This window comes from Felis catus, chromosome B4, assembly GCF_018350175.1.
Source record: "Felis catus isolate Fca126 chromosome B4, F.catus_Fca126_mat1.0, whole genome shotgun sequence".
NCBI classification, from domain to species: Eukaryota; Metazoa; Chordata; class Mammalia; order Carnivora; family Felidae; genus Felis; species Felis catus.
Genome location: NC_058374.1, coordinates 34,596,880 through 34,619,534, shown reverse-complemented (window position 1 = coordinate 34,619,534; position 22,655 = coordinate 34,596,880). Strand labels below are relative to the sequence as shown.

Sequence of the window (22,655 nt, the reverse complement as noted above, 5' to 3'; positions counted from 1 at the left end):
TCAATTCTCAGAAGGCATCAAGTTCCAGACTGACATGGAAGAGACCAATCTTCTGTCCTAAAGCTCTTATACTAGGTAAGCCTCTGAGCAACAGAATACCCCTTCGTGAAGTAGAAATAACATCCTGCTTCTCTCTACCATGATATTATAAGGCTAAACCAAATCAACTGGAGATGTATCTTAAGTATCATGGGAGAAAGTAATAACTACATAAGAACTGACATTTTCCCTTTACATCAACATATACGACAGTCTTCATATACTATGGAGGCCGAGTTGAAGATGGTAATTCTTTACCTGGAACACACGGACTCGGCTTCTCATCTCAGATATATACTTACTCAACAACCTCTCCTGGTTCTGGATATAAAAACTACACTGGTAAAAAACATAACTTGTCTCAATAACCACATGGCCAAGAGTCCATCAAGAGATGGAATTAAATAGAACTAACCTCTAGTCCCCTCTAAATACAAATTTATTCTAGGTAACAGTAAGCAGCAAGAGAAATATTTTTTTTCAACGTTTTTTATTTATTTTTGGGACAGAGAGAGACAGAGCATGAATGGGGGAGGGGCAGAGAGAGAGGGAGACACAGAATCGGAAACAGGCTCCAGGCTCTGAGCCATCAGCCCAGAGCCCGACGCGGGGCTCGAACTCACGGACCGCGAAATCGTGACCTGGCTGAAGTCGGACGCTTAACCGACTGCGCCACCCAGGCGCCCCAAATATTTTAAAGTTCCTAAAAAGAGCCCACTCTTTTTCTTACATGCCAAGGCTTATCTTAGAAATGGTACAGTATCTGGTTGGCTCAGCTGGTCGAGCATCTGACTCTTGATTTTGGCTCAGGTCATAATCTCCCAGGGTTGTGGGATTGAGCCCTGTGTTGGGCTCGGTACTGGGCGTGGAGCCTGCCTAGGGTACTCTCTCCCTTTCTCCCTCTCCTTTTGCCCCTCTCCCCTGCTTGTGCTCACTCTTTCTCCAAGAGAGAGAGAGAGAGAGAGAGAGAGAGAGAGAGAGAGAGAGAGAGAGAAATGGGACATATTCAAAAGATGGCTTGTGGGGGCAGAAAAAAACAGATGTGTTTATCCAAAGGCAGAAGAAAGGGTGACAGGTAACAACCAATGACTAGAAACAAAATTCCCAGAGTGATTGCCTCTTGCCTTCCTTGTGTGGATTTCTGTGCCTTTATTTGCTTTTTTGGCAAACAGACAGCATTTTGCAATCCTGACCCTGATGCCAGACCTGCTTTGACTCCACCAGAGTCACAATATTTGGGGAGCTTTGAATATACACCTAGTTTGATCTCTCTGCCTCTTGTCAAAGAAGAAAATGATTTCTTTCAGTTCCTAAACAGCAGCCACCTTCCACTCCTTGCCAAGATTTGGGGCACTCAGTACCAGATGTTCTTGCTGAAACCAACTCATTAAAAATCCTGCAACATTATTTCTAAAAGCCTTTGCCCTGTCATAATGCCTGCCTTGTGCTCACACTTCCCTAAAAGTGTCTTGAGCATTTATTTTCAAAGAAAAATTCTGATTTGTACACTAACTCCCCCTTGACTGGCTGTAGCCCGCTCTGTTTTACGTCCACAGAGCTACCAACCACCACAGAGAATTTCCAAATCAAACCCCACCACAGATGAACACCTTCATTAGTAACTGGCCCCCAATCCTTCTGTTGACTTTCAAGTTAACAGGTTTCAACCACAGCTCCCAGACAGCTGCAAAGAGTCGGCTTCCAAGCAGTAGTCAAGTATTAAATGCCCAGTCTAAGGGATTTCGACCTGCAGGTCACTAATGACAACAGATAAATAGAGGTAAGTTGGTTCCCGGAACAATGTGACAAGCACCCACGGTAAGAGTACACAAGATTAATTCCCCTGGGCTGCCTCACTTTTCCTACTTTGCAAGCCAAATGACCACAGCAGGAAGACACTCTCAAGTACTACAGTATTATTCTGTAACTCTGCTGGACTGTGACTGTGTCATTTAGCAAGGGGAATCTGGCATTCTGATTCACTGAGAGCAGCTGGGGAGAGCAGCAGAGGGGCCACTCCTGTTATTGCCCTCGCTTCCCTCATTCCCGAAGGTCTAACTCATCCTGCTCCTCTGGGCCTCTCCTGGGCCATCCCTGGGTGCCATATATCCTAGTATCCTGGGAAAATCAATATTCATAATTACAGGAACCTAGAGACCAGGAAACCTGGCCGGAAGGTGCCAGACACCCTGGGGACTGAAAAGCCAAGGTGTGGAAGGAAGGGAAACGGGAAGTGAGGAGCCCGAGGAGGGAAGAGGAAGAGGAGATGATGCCAGGTTTCCAGGGCACTGGTGCAATTTCTGCCAGTGGACAATATCCTGCATGTTTTGTTCCATGGCAGCTGACTGCTGACTCAGAAGCCTTGCACATTCCTTGGCCGTGGAGGAAAATGCTGGAGAGACAGCCTACGAAGTACATTCAGGAACAGAGTTTATGTTTCTATTTACAGCAAGAGTAAAGGTCTGTCACTGACTCATAGCTGGTTATGAGAACACTCAATCTCTACCTCTTAGAATTGGTGGATGGTTATTTGTAAGAGGGGAGAACTATCTTTAAAAATAGAAAAAGTAGGGGCACCTGGGTGGCTCAGTTGGTTAAGTGTCTGACTTTGACTCAGGTCATCATCTCACAGTTTGTGAGTTTGAGCCCCACATCGGGCTCTGTGCTGACAGCGTAGAGCCCACTTCAGATCCTCTGCCCTGCTCCCTCTGCTCCTACCCCACTCGCTCACTCTGTCTCAAAAATAAATAAACATTAAAAAATACAAATAGAAAAAGGAAAGAGAAACAAAACAAAAAAATAAGAACTATACTTCAAGGGGCACCTGGTTGGCTCAGTCAGTAGAAATCATGCAACACTTGATTTCAGGGTTGTGAATTCAAGTCCCACGTTGGGCATACAGACTACTTAAAAAATAATAAAAAAGAAAATAAAGAATTACACTTCAAGAGTATGAAACCAGAGTCTGCTTAGCCACTGCACCATCAATATACCAGCAGATGTGCAAATCTCTGAATCTTATTAAGGACTCAACGAAATGCTCCTTTCCCTAGCCCATTCAGAGGTGTAACTTGTCTAAATAGATCTTAGGAGTAAATCTATACATAGGAAGGCATATTTTGGAATGTGATTAGGAGGAAACTCAGATGAAAAATGCACTTCAGATTACAGAGATTCCTTTGTGTTTTGCCTGAGAAACAAAGACCAAAGTCGCCAAATGTCTTGAGTTGCACATCAGTTTTTCTGCAACCAAAGCCACTAGGGCCATTATCATCTGTGAATGGGGACACTGAGGCCCTCACCTCAGGAGGCAATGAGCTGGCTGAATCAAGCAGTCTGGGCACGAGACTCCTTGTTGCCTCTTACTGCTCAGGCACCAATGGCTTATCTCTCATAACCTTATCTAAGGTTCTCTGGGTACCTAGGAAGCAAGCCAAGATATAGTAAGGAAGCAGTCTTTCCCCTGTTATTCTTGTTTCTGCACTATTCCATTCTCTGCTCTTTTCTGACTTCCCATCCTATTTAGCCTCAAAATGACATTCAGCAACATGCTAAGGAAACAGGAAACCAGCCCCCACCCCTGCCCCCACCCCTACCGCCATGTCCCTCCTCATTCCGTGGATCTGCTCTTTAGTCACATGGTATTACTCATCTGCAACTGTCATTGAGCAGACATTAGTTAAATGGCTCTCTCCTCCAATAAAAGCCTCCTTAGTACAAAGACAAGGTCTTTGTAGCTATAGCCTGACCTGTAGTGAAAACACTGTTTCTATAGAGCTGATGAGGGGAACAGAACCCCTTGAGGAGATTCTGTATGAGAGCCCAGAAGCTCCACATTGGAAGGGTGGATCCTGGGGAAAAGCCTTGGCCTGCATGGCTGAAGGACCATGGAAGAGAAATGGATAGATGCTATAGAGGAGATTTCTACTGTGCTACCAAAAAGTTTTATCTAAAAATGCAATAGTAAGCCTGGATAGGGAGTGATGATCTAAGAAGAGCAATAGCAAGAATTTAGCACTTTTCAAAACATGGAAGCAACCTAAGTGTCCATCCACAGATGAATGGATAGAGATATGGTGTATATATACAATGGAGTACTACTCAACCATAAAAAAGGATGGAATCTTGCCATTTGCAACAACATAGATGGATCTAGAGTATAGTGCTGAGTGAAACCAGTCGGGGAAACACAAATACCATATGATTTCACTCAAATGTGGAATTTAAGAAAAACAAATAAACAGGAAGACAAACAAAAAACCAGACAAATACAGAGAACAAACTAGTGATTACCAGAGGGGAGGTGCGTGGGAGATGGGTGAAATAGGTAAAGGGGATTAAGAGCATACTTATCTTGATTAGCACTGAGAAATATATAGAATTGCTGAATCATTATATTGTGCACTTGAAACTAATATAACACTGTATGCTAATTATACTTAAATTAAAAAATGTTTTTCCCTTGTTCAATATACTGCATTCTAGATAATCCCTTAATGTATATCTTTAGATTTTCTCTAATCAGCTGTTCAAACCATCCAGTTTTTAACTTCAACATTTTTATATCTCCTTTCTTAAGGTTCTTTCTCATGTTTTCCTGCCCATTTTTGATAGTCACTTGCTCTAAAAAAAATCAATACTTATTCAGTTTTTTACTTTTAAAAAACATATTATACTAAGTATCTAGTTATTACAATTCCTGGGGGACTTTTTCGGTAATTTTTTGGTAATTTTTACAAATTAAATGTGTCATTTATTTTTTCTATTGAAAATGTGTTTATTAATTTTCTTTTTTCCCAGAGGGGAGGTAGGTGGGCGGGGGGATGGTGAAATAGGGGATGGGGATTAAAGAGCAAATTTATCATAATGAAAAAAAATAAAATTAAAAACGGGAAAAAATGAATAAAAAATTTGTTTAAATTAAAAAAATGTAGCACTTTTGTTATGAATTCTCACAGCACCCTTTCCTTGGTTATGGAATGGCCCTCTCTAGAGGGAGATGAGAAAGAGACTGGACAAGATGATCTCTGGGTTCTTCTCTAAGTTTCCAATTCTGAAAGAACTGGTATGGCCCTAACCCCTATGTTACATCTAACTTTTTAATTTTACTCTTTGCTAACAAACTATTTCTTCAAGAGAAGCAAGTCCAAACACCCAATAAACACAATGGCTGATGCCAATGCTGATGCTTGCCTCAAATAAACCAGAAAAACAAGGAATCAAAAGAAGGATACGCCCCTCCCCTGCCAACCAAAAAAGGCTAATGCCCTAGGCCCAGTCTCATAGTTTCCTCATCTGTAAAATGAAATAACACTCACAGAATCACAGAGCTTTGCAAAAACTGAAGTTAATGACTGTAAAATGTATAGCAATTCCAGGAACAGGGCAGGACCCTGTAAATGGTAGTACTGTTATTACCACCCAGTCGTTTATAAACACAGCAACAAGAGGTTATACTCAGGCTGAATAAATGGCTATTATACAAGAGAACTAGAGTGCTCAGAGAGTTTTGATTTTTGAAAGAAAAATGCTTCAGAACTGACTTTGTTCCATCACCACTTTGTACCCTCTCTATCTGTTCTAGAAGGTGTGATGATGGCACTGATGGAGGGGCTAGAGGAATAAGAGTTGTGTCAGGAAGTTCTTGCCAAACTTAGATCTATTATACAAGAAAGATGGAGTTCCATCTTGTTTACAAAATAAGGATTTCCATCACTAAGGGTACAAATAGCTGACATACTGTCAGATCCATAGCTCACCTCATTTCATCTTCGCCACAATCCTGAAGTAGAATCTATTATCTCCATGTGCAGATGGGGAAATGGTGGGTTAAAGAGTTTTAAAGGTCACACAGCAAGAAAGGAGTGCAGCCATGATTTGCATCTCCTTCAGAGCCCAATACCTCATCCACTGCGAAAAACCACTTGAGAATATAGCTTGAGAAATAAAAGCTCAACAGAATGCATGCTTCCGGCCCCTGGCTGTCTGAGAGCCAGAACCTGCAGATATACACACAGACCACAGGCAGACCCTGTCTGCTAGGAAGATAGCTGTCCAGCTCCCAAAAGACATGCAGCTTCAAGTAAATTTAGTAAGGACACACAATACAGGATTCTTTTTCTCACAATTTATCGCTGCCATCTGCTCCTTTGAAATGGAGCCCTTTCATAAGTGGAAGCAAGGGCGGTCTGGTTTCATAGTAATTTTTCCCATTGGCTGCTGAAAGGCTGGGTGACTAAAATAGTACTAACAGAGTTCTTATCAGTCTGCATTCTTCGGTAGGCTCTAGCACTCTAACCAACAGCAACACCTTTGAGGAGTCGATTACAAACAATTTTCAAATCATCTAATGCCATTCCATGCATTGTAAGAACTCAGGGCAGGACAGGGGATGAACCTCAACCTACCTACTACCAAGAGTACAAAGCTGAGCTACAAAGAGACCAAAAAATCAACAGCTCCCTGCCCTATAATCTGAGAGCACTGCTATGACTCAGGCTCTCAGGGTGATGAAGGGCCTCAGACAGGGTGATGAAGGGCCTCGGACAGGGTGAAAGGCTCACTGAGTTTGTGGGAAAGCACAACCAAAAGCTGTTCGTCTCCACAAGGGTGGGCTCCAATCTACTTTGCTCAGTACTATGTCCCAGTTCTAGGCACACAAGAGATGCTCAATGAGGTTTTGTTGACTAAAGAGGCACCAAGCTACCTACCCTCAGGAAATGATCCATCTGGTAGACGTGCAGGGTGAGGTGGAGGGCCACTGCAGCACAGGGGCTCTGAGAACACCAAAGCTGTGGCAGTCCAAGGGACATAAATACCCCCATAAAGATGACTTTAGACCTGCTGGGGAAAATTTGAGGTCTCATAAAGACACTTGCTCTGTCACATCTTAATTATCTCCCTCACCCAGGGGCAGACCCGCAGCTAAAATGTGGCCAGAACAGGGGCGTCTGGGTGGCTCAGTCGGTTGAGCATCCAACTTCGGCTCAGGTCATGATCTTACGGTTCATGAGTTCAAGTCCCGCATCAGGGTCTGTGCTGACAGCTCAGAGCCTGGAGCCTACTTCAGATTCTGTGTCTCCCTCTCTCTCTGTCCCTCCCCCCTGCTCAAGAATAAGTAAACATTAAAAAAACTTTTTGTAAACAAAATAAACAAACAAAAACATGGCCAGAACGTACAAACAACTGGCAAGAGATTAACCTGGAAAAGAATCTGGGGTTTCTCAGTTGTCTAGTCTGCCTACTACCAGTTGCCATGAATCACAAAATACACAATGGTCAAGGCTGGGTAGGACCTGTAAGATCATCGAATCTAGCCAGTCATCCCACACTTGTATCTTCTATATACCATACATAACACACAAACAGCTCCAATGACAGGCAAATTTCTACCTTAAGAAGTAGTCTTCATAATCCTCGATCAGCTTGCTAATCACCTTGTTAATTTCCCAAGGACTGAGTTTCTATGTAGAAAACCAAAATCATTCTGCCCATAGTTTTGTACCCAGTGGTCCAAAATTTACCTCTTAGAGTTATCCAGAACCAAATTAGCTCCTCTCTTTTACAGAACAACCTTCCAAATATCTATCTACACATTCTACACATCCCTACACATTCTCCTTAGTTCCTTCAACTGTTTCTATTTTGACGGAGTTTTCAATTTCTTCATCTTTTTTAGCATTCTTTCACAAGCTCCTATCATTAAGTCTACACCCATCTCATCTGCTTTTCCTCCTGTGACAGTGAACAGACAACTATCCACCTGCCTGTCTGAAGCAACCCTTCATCTGTGCACCCAATCCCACTCCCTCTTACTCAACAACACTGCCTCCCTTTTATTGGTCTCCTCTCTCCTACATCAGCCCCGTCCTCCTCCAAATTGAACTATTTCCATCAACATAAAACCTCTCATCTTTAAAAAGCCTGCTCCGTCCCATCTCCTCTGACTAGCTTACTCCACTCCCAGAAAGAACTGTTTGAGGTTACAACTTTCTCTTCTCCTACTTTTTAAAAATTTACTTACTTACTTACTTACTTATTTATTTATTTATTGGGAAAGCACAAGCAGGGAAGGGACAGAGAGACCGGGATAGAAGACCTGAAGCAAGCTCTGTGCTGACAGGCTGACAGCAGCAAGCCCAAAGTGGGGCTCAAATTCACAAACCACGAGATCATGACTTGAGCCGGAGTCAGATGTTCAACCGACTGAGCCAACCGGGTGTCCCTCTCCCACTCTCTTTTGAACCTACAGCAATTAGCTTCATCTCCACCACTCCAAGGAAATGTCTCATCAAAAACATACATGATTTTCATACTGTCAAATCCAACAGTCAACTCTCAATCCTAGTTTCCTCAACCTATCTACAGATGAGTCATAACTGATCACTCCCTCTTTTTCACCTTTAGAACATCACTCTCTTGGTTCTCCTCTTGCCTCACTAGCCACTCCCCATATCCTCTGCTGGTCCCTCACATATCACCATCCGCTGCATGTTGAAATGGCCACGGGATCACTTAGCCTTTGCGTACTCTTCTGAACCTACATCTACTCCCTAAACACCAGTGGCTTTAAAATTTTTTTAATTGTATACACAGTTACCTCTCTATAAATATATAATTTTTTAAAACTTTCACAAGATACAATCTACCCTTACTACTGAGATATTCTGATATTTTCTATTCCATTTATTTAAAAAAAAAATTGCTGATCCCCACTGAACTGATTTCATGACCCATTAATGAGATACAATCCACTTTGAAAATTCTCCAGACCCGTGGCTTTAAGTGCCATTTTATAGTAGAGATAGTTGATGACACTCAAATATTTATTTTCTCCCTTCTGAACTTGTATACCCAATTGCTTATTTGACATTTCTACTTGGATATTTGACAGGCATCTCAAACTTAACATACACAAAACCAAGCTTATGGTTCCCATTCCTACCATCAGCCTGCTTCTTCCTTAGTATTCTGCATCTCAGCAAACGACACCACCATCCACCTAGTCATTCAATCCAAAAACCTTGGAATTATCCTAATTTCTTCTGTCACATCTCAGAGTCAATTCCTCAGCAACTTCAGTCTATCTTCAAAATACAGCCCCAATCCAACCATTTTTCATCATCTCCTCCTCTACCACCTTCATCAAAGTCACCATCATATCTTACTTGGATTACTACGATAGCTTCTCTCAGCCTCCACTGTCCAAATCCCATTCCCCCATCACTGAATATTTTCCATATGGCAGCGCTAGTATTCACTTAAATGTTAGTCAAATCTGGTGACATACCTCTGCTCCAATGGCTTCCCACCTCATTGTTAAATCCAAAGTCCTTACAAAGGCCTATGATAAGGCCTTGAGTGACCTGCTCCCACTCCCAACTCCTTGTTTACGTCCTATCACTCTCCCCTATGCTCCTTAGGCTCTAGCCAGACTGGCCTCTTCCTGTTCATCAAACACCTTCAGCAGGCTGCCATCCAGAGTCTCTGCCCTTCCTGTCTTTTAGCCTGATGATCTACACCCAGAAGGCTACATGGCTTCTTCCTCACTTTCTTGAGATCTTTGCTCAAGTACCACCTTATTAGATAAGCCCTTCCTGACCACTTACATGAAAGAATACCAGTCTCCTATCACCCTTTATCCCCCTCACCTTGCTTTAATTTGCCTCTTTGCATTTGTTATCACTTGGTAAGGTATATGACTTATTTGCTTATTGTCTATCTCCTCCAGCATGTAGGCCTAACTAGAAAAGTAAAGAACTTGACTGAAATGTACCCTAAACTGTTGACACATACTGTACAGCACAACTCCAAAGCCTTTTTATTACTGATGTACTGTTTCTAAAATATGTATCCCTCACCCTATATTAATGTGCTTTGTTTTCAAGACCCATCAGGACCTTTTAACTACTTTCACTGAATTTCATCTTGTTTGACTCAGCCAGAGCCATGGCTTTGGCTCCCATCTTAGTGAAAATGCAAACATTTCTACAAGGCCTTATAACACTGTTTCACAAATTTTTGGTCTCAGGATTCCTTTATACTCTTAAAAATACTGAATGCCCAAAGATCTATCCATATTTAATGTATTTGAGATTAAAACAGAAAAAAATCTCAATACTTATGAACTCATTTCAAAATAACATTCCATTACACTGCAACATAATTAACATATTTAAAAAAAATATTTTCCAAAACAAAAATTTAGTGAGAAGAGTAATGTTTTACATTTTTGCAAATCTCCTTAATATCTGGTTTATGAAGACAGATTCTCAGATCTGCTTTCTGCATTCCATCTGTTGCAACACACACATATCATGTAGCCTGTAGAAAACTCCATTGTACATTCATGAATATACAAAAGTGGAAAAGGCAAAGAAGGTCATTTTTGTATTATTGTGAAAGTAGTTTTGACCTAATGGACCCCTAAAATGGTCTCAGGGGGCCCTGACAAGATCTTACGTCACCTTCTCACATCCTCTACTGCTAACCCATCTTGCACTTCCCCCAGCCAGACTAGCCTCTTGCTGTTCCTCAGACACACCAGACACACACCTCAGCCTTTGTATTAGCTGCTCCCTTTGCCTAAAATACTCTTCCCTCAGATCATTCATGCATTCAAAAATACTCAGCATCTATTACATGCTGAGTACTTTTCTAGGCTCTAGAAACAATACAGTGAACAAAGGGAAAAAAAAAAAAAAACAACTCTGCCTCCAAGGGCAGAAGTCTTCTAATGGGAGCTGACATGAACACAATTTACTCTCTTACTACTCTTAGGGATTTATCCAAATATCATCTTTTTCATGTCCTTCCCTGACCACGTTCTTTAAAACTGACTCCCCGCCCTGCTTACCTTCTCTTCTTGGTTTTCCCCAAAGCACAACCTGACATACCATAAATGTTATTTATTCATTGTCTATCATCCTCTCTAGAATGTAAGCTCTATCAGGGTAAGGATTTTTGCCAATTTATTCACTGGCATATTACTGTGCCTAGGGAAGTGCCCAGTTCATAGCATGTATACAATAATTATCTCTTGAATGAATAAGTGGATAGGTAAATAAACTTCAGCCTGCCCAGACGTCTGAGGATTGAGGCAGAATTCTGTTAGGATTTGAGACATAAGTCATATCAAATGAAAATGGATTGAGTGTCTTTATGCAAGCTCCATCAGGTTGGGAGTTCTTAGGAATACACACACAGAGATGAGGGAATCCCACAAGGCAAATCCAGGTGGCTTCTACCCTCTGGTCCTCTGGATTATCTGCTCCTTCTTCATGACCACTACTTGCTCCGGGCCTGCCTTACACATGCTCTGCCCAGCAGGCCACTGCACCCAGCTGAGGACCTGTTCTTGCCAGCACTAGAGGAGAGGAGGACAGGAGCCAAGATCTGGAGACAGCTTTGTTTTCAACAGCCAAATAGGTTCAAAGTAACTGTCCCCTATGAAAAGAAACTAGTTTCTAGAAAAAAGAGTGGTATCAATGTCATGAAATGCTATATACAACAGCCCCCAGCTCACTTCCCTAGAGGGGTAAGTGAAGGACCCGTAATATTTTTAAATCCAAGTTATGTGTGTTTTTTAAAATCTGTATCAGAAAACCATAAACCTGTCTTAAGCCCAGGGTGTCTGAAAAGCCAGCACTTCTTCACTCAAGACAGGATAACAAAGGGGAGCCGAAGGGTTATTGTGCATTTCACTATTCACCAGCTTCTGATAAGGTTGCCTAGAGATTAGGTGGAGAGGTAGGGAGACAAATAAAGACAGATAGCTAGATACTTGAAATACCAGCTTTAGAAGTGGAATGAAGATGGGACAAAAACAACTCTTCTGAATTGCTGGAGAGAAAAAAAAGTCAGCCGTGCAGACTGATGTGGCTACGTTACACCATCATGTCCAACCATAGGTGGGGTCTCGATCCTGCCCAGCAATTCTTTCACGGAACCCACACTGGTTCCTGTACACCTGGCTCTGTGTTCTCAGGTCCCCCATTCCATCCCCCCTTCCATTCCCAATGCCCTCACCTTTCACATTGTCAAGAAAAGAGCAAAAGATGCCCTCACCATCCTGCTCCCCCGTCTCAGAGAAAGTTTCCACCAGTCAGAGGCTGTCCACGCCATCCCCTGGGTTCTCCTCTGAATCTGGCTCCGTCTACTAGCATACATCTTTTTTTTTCCATTTCAACCATTTTTAAGTGTACAATTGGTGGCATTAAGTACATTCATGTGTTATAAAGCATCATCACCATACTACCAGCTTATTTCTTCTCCTTTAACCTGCCAATATGCTGGAGTCTCTCTCATCTTAAACATGTCTCTCTCTCTCTCTCTCTCTCTCTCTCTCTCTCTCTCTCTCTCTCACACACACACACACACACACACACACCCCACTTAACCTGTATGCCCTTTAATCTGCCAACCTCTCCCTCTTGCTTTCGTAATTGAGCCTCCTGAAAGAGCAGTCTACTTTTTTGTCACCACTTCATGACTCCTTAATGACTCCTCTGTCCATCTTTTCATTCCTTTTCCAATCCGGCTTCTGTCTCCATCATTCCACTGAGGTCGACTATGGCTTCCTAATTGTGAAAGGCTCAGACACTACAACCCTTATCTTGTTCTCTCTCAGTAGCTCTTCCTAGATTCTGCCCCTTCCTTGGTTCTGTCTCCTGCTTCTCCTACTACTATTCTCATTGTTGCTCAGCTCTCTCAAGTGGCTCCAGTGACCATCGGCCCCTCTCTTTCATAAAATTGGATGGCCCTTAAACTTTTATCTTTTGTGACCTTGCTCCTGAGGTCCAAATGCTATTAAACATCTTCCCTTTGACAACCCATATTACCTCAGAGCGAAGAGTCCAAAACTGCTGTTCTCTTTCCCCCAATTCACACCCTCTTATACAGTCAAATGCCACAACCATCCACTGACCAAATGGAAATCTGGGGCCATCTCAGACCCTTCTCTGTCTTCACCTCTCAATCTGCTCACCAAAAGCAAAGTCCCATGGATTCTAACTCTCTAGGTCCTCTATAGAGTTCATTTCCCTACCATTATCTTGGTGAAAGCACCCATGATTTCTACCTTGGACTATTTACAATAGCCTTTTAATCTTAAATCCTCTCCAATCCATCTTCCATGAGTGCCAAAGTGTTCTTGTTTAAGAGCAAATATGATTCTTTGCCTCTAATGTGATCCTGTTGCAGCTCTCCACTTTCTTTAGGAAATAATCCAAACCATCAACAAGGTTCAAAAGGTCTATCAAGATCTAGCACCAGCCTTATTTCCTACCCTTCCAAACACAAAACATTTTCTTTAGTCACACCTGCAGTTACTGGGATATACCACATTCTTACGAGCCTCATCAACTTTGTTCATATCATTCTCCTTCACCTAATATGTCCTTCCTCCCCACCCCCTGTCCATTTGAAATTCCTGTTCATCATTCCAGACTACACTGAAATGACCCTACCTACCCAAACCCCCTGCCAAAGTTAATCACTTCCTCTTCTGTGTTCCTTCTCACTTTGGTACATACTTCCCTTTCAACAGTTACCAACAGTTCTGGAATTATGTCCATGTCTGCCTACCCATTACTCTTGTAATGCTAAGCTAGTAGGAAGAATAATTCATCTTTACACTTGCACTTATTACACATGCTAGTGGAAAAGCAAGTGCTAGGAAAGAAGGAAAAAGACAAATGAGAGGCTTACTCGGGACACAATGTTTAATATCACAGAAGCATTCAAAAGAAGAAAAGGTATTTGTATGACAGTTTGTTATTAACTTGTTATTGATTTAGGGTGTAAGCGAAGGATACCCTAAAAGTGGTCAAAGCTGAGTTCCCTAAGGCATCTCTGCACAGTTCCTGATTATAAAAAGGACAACTACTTTCAATTCACATCCCAGAATGATATTTACCTTTTTCAGATACTAAATGATCCCTAAGTCACAGAAAATGTCCATTTTTTAAAGCTCCCAAAGTTAGAGTCTAAAGAAAAAGCAGTCACCAGATGCCCCATAGGGTTCTTGGAGACAGGAAAGGGGAAAGAAGGATGAAACAAAGCAAGTAAAGTATCCACTCTTCTGAGAAGACTGGCTATGACACAGGAGTGGTAAGATGAAGCTGTTTCAGGAGGTTGACAGCTAACAAAGGAAAAAGGTCTTAATTCTCCAGCAAGGTAGATGTGCCCCCTCCATCTCAACTCCAGAGTGAACCAACTAGGCCTGCCTTGGCTCCAGGCCACAGAAAGGAGTGGGGCTACCAGGCTCCAAGGCTATGGTTTTTTCCAACTATTTTCATGGAAAAAACTTCAGTTTGTTCTCTCCAAAGCAGAAATAAACCGAGAGGGCTAATCTTTTTTTTTTTTTTTTTTTTTACACTTAAGTTAGTTAGCATATATAGTGTCATAATGATTTCAGGAGTAGAATTCAGTAGAACCCTACATATGACACCCAGTGCTCATCCCAACAAGTGTCCTCCTTAATGCCCCTTGCCCATTTAGCCTATGTCCCCACCCACAACCCCTCCAGCAATCCTCAGTTTGTTCTTTATATAGTTTCTTATTGTGTGTCCCCCTCCCTGTTTTTATATTATTTTTGCTTCCCTTCCCTTATGTTCATGTTTTGTACCTTAAATTGCACAAGTGAAGTCATATGATATTTATCTTTCTCCGACTGACTACTCTAGCTTAGCATAATACACTCTAGTTCCATCCACGTTGTTGCAAATGGCAAGATTTCATTCTTTTTGATTGCCGAGTAATACTCCATTGTGTGTGTGTGTGTGTGTGTGTGTGTGTGTGTGTGTGTGTGTGTGTACACACACACCACATCTTCTTTATCCATTCATCAGTCGATGGACATTTGGGTTATTTCCATACTTTGGCTATTGTCGATAGCGCTGCTATAAACACTGGGGTGCATGTGTCCCTTTGAAACAGCACACCTGTATCCTTTGGATAAATACATAGTAGTGTAATTGCTGGGTCATAGGGTAGTTCTATTTTTAATAAAAATTAAAAATTCATCAAAAAGAGGAACTTCCATGTTGTTTTGCAGAGTAGCTGCACCCGTTTGCATTCCCACCAGCAGTGCAAAAGGGTTCCTCTCTCTGAGAGGGCTAATCTTAAATCAAAGCCCTATAGAACATACGTTCCCTTCTGAATTAGCTTAAAAGAGTATGGGGAACTTAGGCATAATTTCCCCAGCAAAACAGAAGTTCTCTCTCTCTCTCTTTCTTTTTCTTTCTTTCTTTCTTCCTTTCCTTTTTTAGAAACAGAAGTTTTCTCTGCATCAAATGCTGAAGGCCAACCCCTCACTCTACTCTGATTCTTGTTGAGCTCTGACATCAGATGATCACTCCCACAGCTATATCTCTAACTCCTTCAAATGGTAAAGAGTCCATTTAGTTAGAAATGAAACATCCAAAGAAAGCAGATAACAACAAGCTTTTCTTTTTTATGTTTAAGGAATAGTACAAATTCCCCAAGCTATACTCTGGCAGGCTCTTGAAAGTATATAGCCCACAACTGCTCTCTACTTACCCTGTCCCCTGCCCTGGGGATGACCCCCAACCCTGACCAAGGGGGTGCTGAAGTACTGCCGAAACATTAGTTTCTTTTCTCCCAAAGACCAATCATCAAAAATCAACTGCCATGAAACCTTTGGGTTCCAAAATTCCAATTGCTCTGGGCTCAAAGCCAGCAACCTACCAAAGTTTTTCTATAGAAGACTAATTAATATTTACTTATTTCATTGCCAATGAGTTTAGGTGGTATAGCCCCCAAAGGGCCTAAAAGCTATATTCCCCATCCACCCTTATCCCAAAATGCCAACAGCTAATGGCCAAGAGGCCTGGTGCTGCCACCAGGCATCATTCTCTGGTTCAGCAGCAGCAGTTTCTTTCAGGTTACAAGCTGTTCCTTGCCGGCCACCTGATTTTCTAAAACCCTTGCCTAATTTATTACAGATGTAGGACTACCATTAATTGACCTGCTGGCTCTGGCACACACAGAAGGTAAATGTTTTGGCTTGTTCCATGGACTGAAATCTAAAATCTGAGAGATCCCAAATGCTCCCTAGGGGATATTACAAAGTGCCACTTACACTTGACCCTCTCACCATTTGGCTTAGGCAGATGCAACTCCAGGGAAGCCATCCTTATGAGGAAGGGAACCAAAGGATGCCATCTGCCCTTTCACAAACTGGGAGACTTCTATCTATGCCTGTAGCCATGAGTCAGGACCACTCAATACCAAGCATTATAAGCTGATGTGGGTATATCTCACCCTCTGGGGAACCTCGGGTTCTCCTTTTGAGTATACCACCTTTAGAAATATCACTCACTCTGGGACAGAAAACAAGTGAATGTATTCTGTTCAACTTAAATACATAATTGATCCAAACATTGGACATTACAGACATAAAGACTTTGTGTTCAAAGACCCTTAATTAAGCAACCTTATATTTCAGAAGACATCTGACTGGAAGCCCCAGAGCACTTCCAAGTACAGTGGGAGGGCAGTAGGAATTCAGTAAGTTTCACACTAGGATGACATAAAAAAGGCGGGGGGGGGGGGTGCCTCTTTTTGTGTTTTGACTGCCTACCTCCCATGAGGCAATTTAACACACTTGTTTATATTAAAGCCTCAATTCCTGTTAGTCACAGCAAATTTGGTTTTTAACAACTTAGTGTGTGACAAGTGCTGACCCATAACAGTGAAGGTGGACAAGATCATTGTCATTATGAAGCTTATGGCTCCTGAAGAGAAAGCTAGTAATAATCAGCGAACCAAACTTGTTTCATATTACTACAATCCAACTGGGTAGAGTGGCATTTGGGGTGAAGGCAGGGAAACTTTTTACCTCATTTTCAATCATCTAGACAATCTGGGAAAGAAAGCAAAAGAGGGTAAAGAGGTTAGAGAATACACAGATAACTGGAATCATTAGTTAACCTTCTCTCCCACTGAATTTTCAAATGGAACTGTCGAGAAATGGTCATAATCCAAGATTATAGTTTCACTGAAATACCCTGCTTATCCTGTAACCCAGGTGTTAACAGAGCAATAAAATGGAAAATAAGGGAAAAATAAGAGACATCAGATCAGAATAAACCACAAACTGAGTAACTGGCCTCTGGGCCCTAGAGAGCCTGAGCTTCTCACCTTTTAGCCTGGCAAAAGAAACAAAAATGGGCTGGGCTTATTCCTGGTAGGTAGCCCAGCCAAGTTAGGTGCTGGATGCACTGAGCAGAGCAAGTGGAGAGGAGCCAGGCGACAGCAACAAGCTGGGCCAAACTCCTGACAGAACCCTGCAGGACTTGGCCAAGAGCCACAAGGACATCAAATAGGGCTCTGGCTGCCCCAAAGGAATAGCACTTAGGCAGAAGAAATGGTGCAGTGCTCAGGATTGGAGGGGATGTTTTCCTAGACAACTCTGGTGAGGTATAACTTACATACACTAAGAATTCACCTGTTGTAAGTGTACAATTCAATGATTTTTAGTTAACTTACCAAGCTATGCAATTACCACCACTAAATCCAGTTTCAGAACATTTCCATCACCTCAGAGGGGGTTGGTTTTTAATAACTCCCAAACCTGAAGATGATTCTCGTTTAGTCAGGTTTAAGAGGCTGATGGATATGAAGAGGTTAGTATCCATTTGCTATTACTGCCAATTCAGCAACATGAAAGGAACTCTGAGCAAGCCACAGAAAGGCAGTCACAGCCATCTTGCCTGAAAAGTACTTGGCTGGGCTTGGCTTGGAGACCTGGAAACTTACACAATTTTTTTAAAGAAGTAACTAATACTGAGAATAATGCTTCCCAAACTAAAATGAAGAATCCCTTAATCTGTTTACATCTCCTGGCACCCTCCCCCAACAATGTCTCAGTAGCACTATTGCACAAATCTCTTATCATCAGGACAGATTTTGAGTGCTACAGCAAAGGAATCAAACACATTTCATTTAATCTTGAAGCAGGCACCATCACTTCTTCCTGACAGCTGCGTGCTTTCAAAAGCACAGTGTAAAATAATGGGTTGTGAACCCCAAATCTAATAATTTTTCAAATCACCAATCAAATGAAAGAAATAATTTCATAATTTATGAAAAAAATGCTCTGACCATTTTTAATTTTTTTTGTTTATTCATTTTTCAGAGACAGAGAGAACACAAGCAGGGGAGGGGTAGAAAGAGGGAGACACAGAATCCGAAGCAGGCTCCAGGCTCTGAGCTGTCAGCACAGAGCCTAATGTGGGGTTCGAACTCACAAACCATGAGATCCTGACCTGAGCCAAAGTCAGATGCTTAACCAACTGAGCCATCCAGGCTCCCTTGACCATTTTTAAAAACATAAATATATAGGCACCTTAACTGATGTTACCCATGGGATTGCAGGGTTTTACAGATATCTTTTAATGCTGACAGGTTGTAGGCCAGAAGCTGTCAATTTTTCTTCATGTGCAGAATAAAAACAAAAGAAGCAATGAAGGGACAGTAGAGTCAGAAAATTAGAACAGGTTAGAAGACTAAAGGTCTACAACTTCCCAATACACAAACGAATTGCTCAGAAATGAAATACCATCCCCTGAGTGCATTTTACCATACTCCCCTTCCGCACCCCCAGATGTGCATGCCCTCCTATAACTAGCCTGACTTGGGAGATGGAATACCCCAAGAAAGAAGTGTGACTGCATGAAGAGCAACCAGAAAGCCAATCCCGCAAAAGACAAAGGATTATACAACTGCATTCTCCTCCCCTGGTTTCTCTCAGGACACCCCTCTGACTTCTGCCACACTTATAAATACAAAGAGCACCCAGGATTCTGTCCTTGGACCTTTGCTCATTTGTTGCATTTTGTACCATTTTGTACCTGGACATCTCCATCAAAATATGTTAGGTTACCTCCAACTCAGGTGCTCAAAACAGAACTCTTCATCTTCTCTTCCAAAGTTGTCCCTCCACCTGAACTGCAACCCTACTATAAAACTGCCACCCACCGAAGCCAGAATTCCAGGTGTCTACCTCCACGTCCGTCTTACTCCCCAAGTTCTTCTCATTGCTGGAAAAAAGGGAGATGGGGACTATTCTGTGCTAAGTACTGCAGGGAATGCAGGATAGTACAAGATATGTTCCTATTTGGTCTTCTTAAATATGTCTCCCATATATCCCTTTCTTTTCAAATTAATTGTCTTGAAGTTCCTTATCTCTACGTAGATTCCTACAACAGTGAAGATGTGCATTTAGATCTCCTAGATGTACATCTGCCTCAAGGTGGGTTCTTTCAAAAATTTTATTTATTTATTTTTAAAGCCACAGGATTTGAGAGGCTCCACCACTTATTTTTTTAAAGATTTATTTATTTATTTATTTATCTATCTATCTATTTATTTATTTATTTTGAGAGAGAGTGCGAGTATGCACGAGTGGGGTAGGGACAGAGAGAAGGGGGTGGGGAGAGAGAATCCCAAGCAGGCTCCTTGCTGTCAGCACAGAGCCCAACATGGGGCTCGATCTTATGAATTGTGAGATCATGACCTGAGCCAAAATCAAGAGTCAGACGCTTAACCAAGTGAGCCACCCAGGTGCCCCCATAGCCAGGTTTCTATCCTTAGCTTTTAGGAGAGTCAGATCCACAACAAACATTCAAATCTTCATGGAATGAATTAAGTTTGTAAGTATATTCTTTGAGTGCTCAAAATAACTAGTACTTTTAAAAAGCAGCAGAAGGGGTGCCTGGAAGTTAATTGCTAACTTCCAATCCTGCACTATATTAATTCCCTGAGAGAAAAGTCATAAACAACTGAATTTTTTCCAAAGACTTTCCTCTTCAAAGGCACCTGAACCCCCATCTGTTCCCTGCTTCAGAAGAAACATTCCTCATTAAAACCAAAGGGCTATTTGTAACTGAGAAAAGTCTCATATCTAGAATATGTGAAGGATTTGTACAAACCAATAAGAAAGATACAGACACCCAATGAAGAATGGGCAAAAGATCTGACCAGGTACTTCATGAAAGATATCCAAATTGCCAAAAAGCATCTGCATACATATCCAAAACCACACTGAGATACTATTACGCACCCATTAGAATGACTAAAATTAAAGACTGATAATACCAGGGGTGGTCAAGTATATGGAGCAGTTGAACTCTCAGATGCTCACAGTGTAAACTGGGACAACCGCTTTGGAAAACTGTTCAACAGTAGTTCTTGAAGCTAAAGATACATTTAACCATAAAGCTCAGAAATTCTATTCTTGGGGATACATCCAAAAGAAATAAATTCTATGTTGACCAAAAGGTAAATACAAGAATGTTTATAGCAGCTTTATTCATAATATTCCCAAACTGGAAACAACCCAAATGACCAAAACTAGCAATAAGAGAAATAAGTAGCAGTTATATTCATATAATGGAATACTATGCAGCAGTGAAAAGGAATGAACTACTGCAGCAGGCAGCAATACAGATGAACTCATAGATCAATGGTGAGCAAAGAAGGCAGACACAAAAAAAGATCATTTTGCATGATTCCATTTATATAACAATCACAAACAAATGTAATTCAAATCTATGGTGCAGAAGTCAGTCAAAATAATGACTGGGAGTGGTGGGGTGGTGTTACCATCAGGGAAGGGGTGAGAGGGGGGCCTTTGGGATCCCGATCTAGATAGTGCTGTGTCAGCTTGGTTGAGCTGGGAATTATGTTCCCCAGAATCCCCAGTTAGGGTTCCAAGTTAGAGGTGGCCAAAAACTTGCATGAGATTTAGAAGATGGAATTGAATTAGTGGCCATTACTCTCTGAAGGTCTTAGTTGTCAAATGTGGTAATGGACAGAGACAAAGGTGCCTGGCAGGTTCCAGCAGGTCTTTACTCTCCTCTACGCTACTCACAATCTGACCCAACAAGAGCCCAAGACCCACCACCAGACACATGGCTGTGGACTGGAATGGATAGTAGCTTCCCAAAGGCAATGACTTCCCACAAAGCTCTCCAGGAGCTTCTCTTTGGTGGCCCTGCTCCAGAAATGAACATGGCAAGCTTCTCAGACTTCTCTGTAGTCTCTGACTTGTCCTTTCATGCTGATGCTTCAGGGAGACTGGTTAGTGACTCTTCTCTGACTCCAATACCCTAATCTGGACCTTCACATTCCCAACTCTTCCTTCAAATGTATGTCTAATTTCTACAATAAATCCTTTATTCCCTCCCACACACCTCAATTCATAGTGGCATGACTCCCAAATGAACCCACTCAGATACATACAAATGTTTATATATGTAAAAATTTGAGTTGTAAACAAAAAAAGTCAAGCTGTACACTTAAGATTTGTATACTTCAGAACATACATTATACCACCATTAAAAAAAAAAAGTCAAAAAATAAACCAAAAAGGGCATCTCTTCAGTGTCCTAAGAGAACAGTAATCTAAGGGGGCACCCACCAGCATACATGAATGAAATCTACTCTATGCCTCACATACCAAGGAAGAACCTGACACAGAGCTGGTTGGCATGAAATGGGAATAGACAGCTGGGAACCCAATGGGCGCAGCCTCTGACCAGAGCCAGGGCAGTATACTTTATAAATAGCAAATAGGACACATGCTCCCTGCCTGGCAAGCTATCAACTCCCTGGAGCCAGTTCCATAGTTCAGAGTAGTTTTCTCTTTTGAAGAGACAGATTCACCAAATTCAGTGTGCACCTGAATGCACATTTGAGTTTAGGGTCTCTAAATGGGTATGAAAAGGACGAGTGGGGGAAGGGCAGAAATGAGACACAAATCCAGCCTGTGGCATTTAGAACTTGCAATCTGGTGGTGCTATAGCAGTCTCAGGTATAGATACTCCTCTGCATCTGGGTCTACCCACCAAAGAATGAGATGTATATCTGGGCATTCCCAAAGTAGCTGTTTTCCAGGCAGAAGTCTTGCCTCCTTTCACTTCATTCATCAAATTATTTATTGAGTGTGTGTGGTATATATCAGGCCCTAGGCTTGGCATTAAATTTACATTGGAGAATGAAAACAGTGCCTGCGCTTGGGGAGTTTACTGTCTAGTGGAGGATATGGACAATAAACAAGTAAGCAAACAAGCATATAATTACAAAATGTGAGTGCCAGGAAGGAAATGTACAGGTTCCTTGACTTAGAATAGGAGGGGCCGTAAGGTAAGTCGGTCATGGAAACTCTTCTGAGCAGGTGACTTAAAGCAGAGGTCTGAAAGGACAAGAAGAGGGAATAGCATGTGCTCAGTCTTGAACACTTCCACAGGTTTTCTCTCTAGCTGATTTTTAATGCCATCTTCCTCTAAAAAAAGAGTGGAATGGTGTGTGTCTATGGACTGCTCTCAACCCCACTGCCATGTAGGCAGCACTTCATGCTTCTTAAAGCACTTTCACATAAGTCATCCTACTTACTCCCTGCACAATTCTATGAGTACGGAAGACAGATTCTAATGCCCCCCTCTTGACAGACAAAATAGGAGTTGAGAGAGATGAACTAACTTGTCCTGAGTCACACAACAAGCTACCAATGACACCATAGTTCAATGGTTAAACTGTCTCCATTATCTCCTTTTGCCTCTTTACAACATACTTTTAAGCAAACCAGAGAA

At 41.9% G+C, this 22,655-nt stretch overlaps 1 protein-coding gene across 27 annotated transcripts in view; it reads right to left on the bottom strand.

Moving 5' to 3' along the window:
* MICAL3 (microtubule associated monooxygenase, calponin and LIM domain containing 3) overlaps positions 1-22,655 on the bottom strand; it is a 228,687-nt gene that overhangs the window by 128,932 nt on the left and 77,100 nt on the right. The window contains exon 2 of one of the 27 annotated variants that reach the window (XM_045061125.1): positions 6,750-6,882. The exons of 24 other annotated variants lie outside the window; for them this stretch is intronic. The gene's annotated coding sequence lies outside the window, so the exon portion shown is untranslated. Of the gene's footprint in view, positions 1-3,341; positions 3,363-6,749; positions 6,883-22,655 lie in introns of those variants that run through there. 2 more of the 27 variants (XM_045061124.1, XM_019834214.3) reach the window with 2 other exon arrangements.